This window comes from Arachis duranensis, chromosome 2 (genome assembly GCF_000817695.3).
Source record: "Arachis duranensis cultivar V14167 chromosome 2, aradu.V14167.gnm2.J7QH, whole genome shotgun sequence".
Lineage (NCBI taxonomy): Eukaryota > Viridiplantae > Streptophyta > Magnoliopsida > Fabales > Fabaceae > Arachis > Arachis duranensis.
Window position 1 is genome coordinate 83,489,051 of NC_029773.3, and position 9,689 is coordinate 83,498,739.

General features: G+C 27.0%; 1 non-coding gene across 1 annotated transcript; it reads left to right on the top strand.

The window, feature by feature from the left end:
* The first annotated feature begins 764 nt into the window (after positions 1-764).
* On the top strand, positions 765-867 carry LOC127745177 (U6 spliceosomal RNA). The gene has a single exon (XR_008006373.1). It is a non-coding gene; the product is annotated as a U6 spliceosomal RNA (small nuclear RNA).
* The last annotated feature ends 8,822 nt before the right edge of the window (positions 868-9,689 follow it).

A 9,689-nucleotide genomic window follows, 5' to 3' on the forward strand; every position in this document is an offset into this window, starting at 1 on the left:
GAATATCTTTTAATAGTGAATTATTTTTAAATTTATAAATTTAAATTATATTATTAAAAAAATTAATTACATTAATTTTAAATATTTTAATTAATTAATTAAAATTTTTATTCTTTTTAATAAAAAAATACTTTAAATTCTTATTTATTGTTTATAATGTAAAAGTTGGTATAAAATTATTTTTTTTAAAAAGTAAGCCATAACTAAAAATTAGAATGAATTTTTTATTGAAAATAGTCTTAATCAAGTGGTGAGAATTTGTTTTGTCACTCCTGTAAATGAAGAGACTTCCATAGAGACCATGTCATGTCATGACTAGTCGCGAAAACATTAGAAAGTAATTAATCACTATTGTTACTTATTTATCTTGTTTATTCATACAAATTGAGAGCAATAAGAATAAAAGAAGCATAAGTAAATGCTACTAGTAAATAGTAATGAATAATCCATGAGGTCTGAATAGTGATGTGTCAAGTCATGGCAGGCCTAGATAAGAGAAGATTCTGAAAAGGCCAAAAGGCCTATGACCTATGCACGTTGAAGCCAGAAGCACCTCGTTAATGACCATTTAGCCACACCGCCAACGAAAACAAAAAAAATGTTTCCTCCCCTTCATTTTCCATCAAGCGAGGGTGAGAACTGAGAAGTGAGAACTTGTTGGTATTCCCCTATTCTTCATCTGGTTTCAATGGCAAAGAAGTCTCACATCGGTTGAAGTTTTAAGAAATAAGTGTTTTATATACGAGAGATGCATTCAAAGGCTTGTCCCTTCGGGGACATCCGATAAAATTGGAACGATACAGAGAAGATTAGCATGGCCCCTGCGCAAGGATGACACGCACAAATCGAGAAATGGTCCAAATTTTTTTTCGCGATTCTTCAATGGATTTCTGATTTCTCCTCCTCCTGTTTGCAATTTTCATTCTTCTTCAATGGATATTTGTCCTCTTTTGGGGGCTAAACTTCCTTGTTTCTGCCTTCAATTTTATTTTGTAATTGTTTTTCTTACCTGGGTCTGTATTTTGTTGTCAAATAAGAAAGTTGGAGCAAGCCAAAAAAAAATTCCTTTATTTTCAGGTAAGAAATATTGAACAACACTTTTCAGTCCTCCTCTTCTTTGCATTCTTCTTCAGTGGATTTTGTCCTCTCTGAGACTAAACTTTCTTGTTTCTGTGATTTTGTGGTACCAAAAAAGTAACGTCTGCATTTCTTGTTTCTGCCTTCAATTTAATTTTGTAATTTCTTTTCTTAACTGGGTCTGTGTTTTGTTGTCCAAAAAGAAAGTTGTTGCAAACCAAAAAGTTTCCTTTATCTTCAGGCAAGAAATATTAAACGACACTTTTTGTGCCTTATATTTTTATCTGGGTTGGGTGTTCCATATTTTGATGAGAGTATTTAGAGAAAATAACTAGAGTATTTAAAGAAAATAACTAATTAAATGGCCAAAAAAAAAGATATCCTCCACTGATCTGATCACACAGTCATAGTTCATCCACCAGACTTTAGACTTTGGTTCCTGTTTCCTTAGAACTCAAGGATATAGATATACGAGCCTATAGAAGAGATCCTGTTCAAGTAAGGTCGTGTTTTGTGCTCTTTGTGTTTAGTTATAAAAAATGCTTTTATTTTGTTAACTCAGGCGATGTGAGACTAAATTTACGTTTACGAGAAAATCTTAAAATTTAACCACGTGTAAATCTTAAAATTTAACCACGTGTTTAGTCCTCTAATCTCAAATAATTTGGACTCAGAGAAGATATGAAGTGAAGAACACATGAGATTAGCCATTGCCGAGTGTAGGTGTGTATCTGTTTAGGGAAATGAATAATTGGTCTTGTATTTGGTAAGTTATGTTGCCTCTTAGCTCTTCCAAAATGATGTGCTATTAAAACTGATCTGTCATCTGTTTCAAATGGCTGAAAGCGACTTGGAAAGAGCAAAATTTTGTGTGAAGAACAAGTCAAAAGAGTTTATGACAGAAAGGATAAACGTAATTATTGAACTACTAGTACCCTTTGTGGCATAGTTTGTTTATTGTAGTTTATCCCAATGAAAAACAAGGCGGTTCAAAAACACTCATTTTGGCTCTTGTACAGTATAGTTCCCGAATGGCCCTTAATCACAGGTAACCAGGCAGCCGTCTAATACGATTGTTTGCAAGTAATTTACCTTGAGTTTGGGTTTCCTTGACAACTTTCTGGCCATATTTCAAGAACCTCAATTTCAGTTGTAGTTTGAATTACAACTCTGGGTTCCTTTATAGCTTTGCCCCCACTCGGATTAAACAAATAGCTGTAGAAGTTATATGATCCTATACACAACATTCTGTATGTCTTTTGTAAAATTCGAAATCATTTTCTTTTTCTTTTTTAGAAGACTTGAAATCAAGAGATATAGGTGGCAAACTATTTTAATAATCACAATTCAATTTCATTTTAATAATGCAAATGGGGCACTAGAGTGAATATATACTATTGAGCTTACAAGTTGATTTTCAACACCTCCTCCAACAGATTGTTGATTCAAATTCCCCGAGTTGGTGTATGATGATGCATAAGTTCATTAACTAATGAAAAATTTGCACTTTCGACAGGCTTATAAGACTTGGGATGGTTGTATTTATGCTGTTTTTAATGATAAATTATTACTAATATAGCAATAAGCTTCTATACTTTGATTATATCCAATTGTACTTCCTTGTGTTATAAAGCTAGTTTATTTTATCACACTACTTAAGGAACATGTATGAACATAAAAAGCCTATATTTTAATGATCTAAGTGAGTGTATCCATGCTTCAAAGCCCTTATGGTAAGAGTTAATTATATAATTAATTTTAATCATATCAGCTTTTCAATTGATAATTCCTGTTTCACAAAGGGGCTTTCTCTCTCTCTCTCTCTAGAAAAAGTATAGATAAATAAGTTTTAACCAACCAATTTTAAACAACTATAATTAATAATAACTGATGTTGTGTTTTTTAAAAATAAAATTTAAATAATTACTAATTAATAATAATTTAAAAAATTAGGATCACTGATTAATAATAAATTGGCTAGTAGTTGAATAGTTGAGTGTTAATTACCTAACTGAATTCGATATTCAAGCAAATACAAATGGCAAAAAACAATTATAAGAAATCTAAGAGATATATCTCGCTCACTTAAATTTTAAGTATATTCGGTTGGATTGTAATTCTAGTCAAGTTTTGTACAGTAAAAAATTTTACAATTGTGTATTTTATTTTTTTGAACAATACAATTACAATTATGTATTTTAAGATCAACATAAATTCTAAATTAAAAACAAAAACATATGAAAGGTTGCGTTTCATGGAAACGACTGCGTTTTCTGAGGATGTACATTAGGACAATTAATCCATTGACTATTTTACATTGTTCATATATGCAACAAATATCCACATCAACAGTGACATATGTCAGCACTTAAGGTTACAATATTATGTCAGTATTTTTTATTAAAAGTTGACGAAAAAATACTCATAGAAATTACATTGTATTACGAAAATTGTAGATAAGAATTAAAATGGATCATTTTTATTTTGAGAGGTCGTATTGTCATTCACAAAAATAAACAAAAATCGAATTGAAAGTTCACTTATTTTATGCTGCTAATACTGATTCTAGCTTATTTATTGAAAAGACTTATATAAGCAAATACAAAATGAGAAAAGTTCTAAACATCATTCGAATTAATTACCTACACTTATTTTTTTTATTATTATTTTTATTTTATAGAATCTAAATTCTTATTCGAAATATCACTGCCCTTTTTCTGAAATATTGTCCAATTTAAAGAATTTTGAATTATCAAATGTCTAGTATTTTTAGTATTCATCAATATTAATATCAAGAAAATTATAATTATTTATTTCAATCACACTTTTAATTTTATTGACACGTTTAAATAATGATTAATTACGTATATTTACTTGTCTAAATATCCTTTTATTTAATTATATAATAATATTATATATTATTAAAATTAATTTCTTGTTTGTTAATTTGTGATTTTCTTTTGCTTTTTTTATACTAGTTATTTTAATGAATAGAATAATTTTTCAATATATCAAAATATTTTAATGCTTGAGAAAATAACAAATCAAACATATTTTCAGTATTTTTCTTCTTTAGAAATAAAAATCAGTGTATAAAATCAAACGTACTTTTAAAAAATTGAAAAATTTATAAAAAAAAAATTAATGACCTATGACCTATGCATGTTGAAGCCAGAAGCACCTCGTTAATGACCATCTGGCCACACCGCCAATGAAAACATTAAAAAAAAAAATCCTCCCCTTCATTTTCCATAAAGCGAGGGTGAGAAATGAGAAGTGCGAAGTTGTTGGTATCTACTAAAAAAAAAAGTATCCTCCCCTTCATTTACCTGGGTATGTACTTTGTTGTCAAAGAAGGACGTTGGTGCACGCCATTTTCAAATAAAAAATATTGAAGGACACATTTCTGGCTTCTATTTTTATCTGGGTTGGGTGTTCCATATTCTCATGAGAGTAGATATGCAGAGAAATTAACTAATTAATGTTAAAAAAAAGGGGCAAAACACTAAAATAAGCCAAGGGAAAGAAATTTTTACGCAAATTCGCAAAACCAAAATTTATTTCATGAATCAACCAATGCATGTTTATATGTAGTTCGAATCAACTAGATTCGAACTCAATCTACACATAATTCGAATCATATTGCTTCGAATTATACACAAAACTCACACACACACTAATTCGAATCAACTTGATTCGAATTACACACATAAAATAATTCGAATCAAGTTGATTCGAATTACACCCTGATTTATTAAAAAAATTATTAATTTATTAAAAAAATTATTAAAAAATAATAATTTAAAATTAAAAATATATATATTTTATTTCATGCATTAAAAAAATTTAACAAAATATTTAATTACGAGACTTTTTTTAAATATTAATGAGCTATCAATTCAAATTTCATACAATACTCTTTTGTCCATTTTTAATAGCTCATGAATATTCTTTAATAAATTTTTTTAAATTATATGGTGAGATATTACATGATTCGAATTACGCATGGAAAGTTCAATCACTCTGATTCGAATTATATGGTGAGCAATTCGAATTCTATACAATCCAATTTCAAACGGTTTGAATTGGATTAAATTTGCGGTTTTGTAAATTAAAAAAATTAAATATATATAATAAGTCTCAACATCAAATTTTAAGTAACCAACAATAATATAACAAGTCTCAACAATATCTTAAAAACCAACGATAACATAACAATAAAAATAAAATTATAAGTTGGTTAAAATAAATAAATAAATCATATTTTGAACATAAAATATTAATTAAATAATAATAATACATAAGTAGTATAAAAATATATAACAAATTGAACATGTTATAAGTATTATTGTAAATATAATAATAAAATAATAATATAAGAGTATATTGTGTAATTTGAATTGGATTGGATTGGATCGGTTATAAAAAAAAATCCAAAATTCGATTCAATCCAACAATTTACAAAAAATAAATTTAAAATAAATTTAAAAACACCTAGTTCTGATGGACGCTTTGACCAGAGAGTCATAGTTCACCTAGTTCTGAACGCTTTGACCAGAGAGTCATAGTTCATCTCCTTAGAAAACAAAGAGAATCATAGTTCATCCACTAGACTTTGGTTCTTGTCTCCTTAGAAAATAAGGATATAGATGTGCGAGTCTATAGAACAAATTCTATCCAAGTAAGGTCGTGCTTTGTGGTCTTTGTGTTTAGTTATAAAAACTGTTTTTGTTTTATGAACTCAGCCGGGGTGAGACTAAGTTTACGTTTACGAAATTCAAAAAATCTAAAAATTTAACCACATGTGTTTAGTCCTCTAGTCTCAAATATATTCTATATACTGATGGTGATGTAACACCACTGGTGCTTCATGAAGTGAACAATAATGGGAAATTAGCCATTACAGAGTGTAGGTTTGTATCTGTTTAGGGAAATGAACGATTGCTCTTGTATTTGTTATGTTGCCTCTTTGGTTTTTCCAAAATGCTTCGTGTTATTAAAATTGATCTGTCATTTGTAAATGGTTGAAAGCGACTTGGAAAGAGCAAACTGCGAAACTTTGTGAAAAAAAACAAGTCAAAAGAGGTTATGTCAGAGAGCTTAAACATTACGAGCTGGAAGATTAAAGTAGCTGAATACTATTTGATTAGTTTTCAGATTTGATTCTCATCTTGATCCACGCAATTTCATTTATTCATATCTTTTAATGTTAATGTAGTAATGTTGTCATTATTATTGAACTACTAGTATTTTTTATGGCTAAAATATTTGGATATGAAAGTAGAATGAGTGTTATATTTTAACGTGATAATTTTTGGTATTTTTTAAAACAATGGGATGTACACAAATCGAATCCTCTAATTTGTGTTTAAAAAATTTTAAAAGTTTAAAGTACACAAATCAGACGGTCCGAGTACAGAAATCGGACGGTCCGATTTGTACTGCGTACATTAAATCATCCCACATTTTAAAAAAATACCATAATAAACCACAACTTAAAAAAATACTATTGTTAATCTAATATTAAAAATAAAAAAGTATATCCCTTTGTTGCATAGTTTGTTTATTATAGTTTACCCTAATTAGGCTCTCGTTTATTATAGTTGCAATACGAGTCCCACTAGAGTCAATGGGGTATTTGTACAATGTGTACCATGGACTGTTTATTTGGCTATTTCATATCAAATTTTAAATTTTAAATTCACCAATTTCAAATTTCAAATTTTAAAAAAATGCAGTTAGTTATTTCAAAAAAAATAACCATATAAAATCCTCAAATACTTTCTTCTTTTTCAACCGACGGTCACCACACCTTCATCAATAATCATTCCATTTCACCATGGCTACTTGGCTTGCCACAAGCCACTCGCCCTTAATAAAAATAACCATCCACTTAAAGATAAAAATAATACCTAAGTAATTGAATATCTAACATATTTTAATTATATATAACTAAACTCAATCCAATCAAAATAATCATTTACATAAAAATAAAATAATCATCCTGAATAAACAGAAGAAATTTTGATTGTGGTGAAACATAATTTTGAAGGACTAGTCATGACAAAAGCGGCACTGTTGTGAAGCATAGGGCTCAAATCATAAAAGAATCTAACCATGCTTGGATAGAAGAAGAGTATGGTGGTATCATCGGTGGGAAGAGGCTTGAAGGAATGGAAGAAAGCGAAGCGGGTTCGGAAGAGAGGCACGAAAATAGTGTCAGCAACGTTAGACTGAGCGTCAGAGGGCAAGGTGCATCGGGCAGTGGGAGAATGCGGCGGCCTCGGTATGCCCGGTGAGAAATTCAATGACGCGAGGTGAGAACTGAAGAAGACGACGGTGAGTTTTGGATTAGAAATAACGGTACATAGTGTGAATGGATTTAAATAATAATCTTAATTTTAAAATTTTAAAATTTAAAATTAAATAATTAATTAATGATCTAATTTTTAATTTTAATTTTACTTTTTTTTATTCATTGTACACATTGTACACAATTAATATTGATTCCCAATACTTTCTCTTGCAATATATATCCTACTCGCGAGTATCCAATCTAGAACAACCCGTTCGGGTAGAGTTGTCTACTCTATCCACTGCGGGTAGGATAGGGTAGAGTGCAAATTTACCTGCGGGTAGGGTAGGGTAGGGTACGAATTTAAAGTATATTCTATCCTACCCTACCCGCATCCTTAATATATAATCACTAAATTAGTTGATGATTATATTATTTGTAATTTTATGTTGGATTTCTTTAAAATTTTATTGTTTTTAATTTTAATTTAAACTTATTTTTTTATTTTCTATTTTATTAATATGTATGAAATTTGGAATGGTTAAATTTTATATTTATTTGATTTTTTTTGTTTTTGTTTTTGCGGGTAGGGTCAGATTGGGTAGGGTTTAGAACTTTAGGGTGTAGGTAGGGTTAGAGTTGAGAGATTCTCAACTCGCGAGTAGAATAAGATAAAATTTTAAAAAGGTTTTCAACCCGCGAAATCTAATCCATACCCTACTCTACCCTACCCATTACTAGCTCTAGATGCGATTAGGCATAGATAAATGGAGTTTTAAAACTCTATGAGCAAAAGAAAGAGTAAAATTTGCATTTAAAATTTTAGAAGCTCTTAAATGCTAAGAGAGAGAAAAAAATTTTATTGATTTTTGTTTTATTTTGGTTTAATTCAGTAGTGTTTTAATATTGGGTCATTAAAATTTATTTTATGTTTTTTTCTCAAATTTATTTTAAGTTATAATTAATTTTTTTTAATTTAAAATGGTAGTGAGTTAAAATTAAAAACTGTAGCAATAAAAAAATAATTTAATAATTTTTTATTTAAAATTTGTTTAGATTAAAAATTTCTTGTTTTATTATTTTCGTTTTGGGCTATATTATTTTGAAATGATATTGAACTATTATAATAAAAATAAAAATAAAAGGTAAAAAACTAATTTTAAATATTAAAAATTTATATTTGAATTTAGAATGATAAAATTACTTTTGATCATTAATTTTAAAATATATATTTAAAGATTAATTAAAAACACGCGTCTTTCTCTTTTTTGTTTTATTTTTTTAATTATTTGAACTAAAATACAAAAGTTGCTTATTTGTTTTATTTTTTTATATTTTATTTGAATTTAAATGTGGATATTTTTTATTGATGTTTTAAAATTAATAAAAAATAAATAAATAATTAAATTAAAAATAAGAAACATCAATAATTTATACCAGTAATAAATTAAATTTGGCTTATTCAATTTACTATTGGTATAGTGTATATATATGGTAAATCAAATAAAATTATACCAATATCCTAAACTGAATTGGATTATATAATACAAATTTAACAGAAAAAAATCTAAGCTATTCTTTAAATTTAAACAATATTTTTTTATGTATCAATTATTTTTTAAGTATCTGTACATATAAATATTCTATAACATTATTTTTGAGAAATTTTTTAAAAAATATAAGACTTATACATTTAGATATATTAAACTATTAACGTATTAAAAGATTAAAATAAAAATAAATTTTATTTTAGAACGTAAAATAATATTTTTTTATTTTTTCCTTTTGAGAAATATTGTCAAACACCCATCTACTAAAATTAATATTCATTTCAAAATATCTCTTTTAAAAATAATTTTTTGGATTTAAATTTTGTAATTTTTATAATTAATTTTATTTGCTAATATTAGAAATTAAAAATTTAAATTTAATTATAAAAGACTAATATATGGAAAAATTATTTAAATAAATTAAAATAATTTTAAAATTTTCAAAACAAATAAAAACATCTTTAATTACATGAATCCATTTTCCTTTTGCTAGGACACTGATCATTCAAAAGTTTGGTGATTTATTAGACTATTTTTTTATTTCTCCATTTTACACCATATTTATTTTTACTCCTCTTTAATTTTTTATACCATATTTAAAAATATTAATGGGTATAATAAAATAATTACTCAATAATATTTTTATAGTAATTACTAATATGTTTTATTGTACTTATTAATAATTTTTATAGTATAATAAAAATATGGTATAAAATAGAAGAATAAAATATTGTGTATGTTAAAAGTATAATAAAAGTATTAAAGAG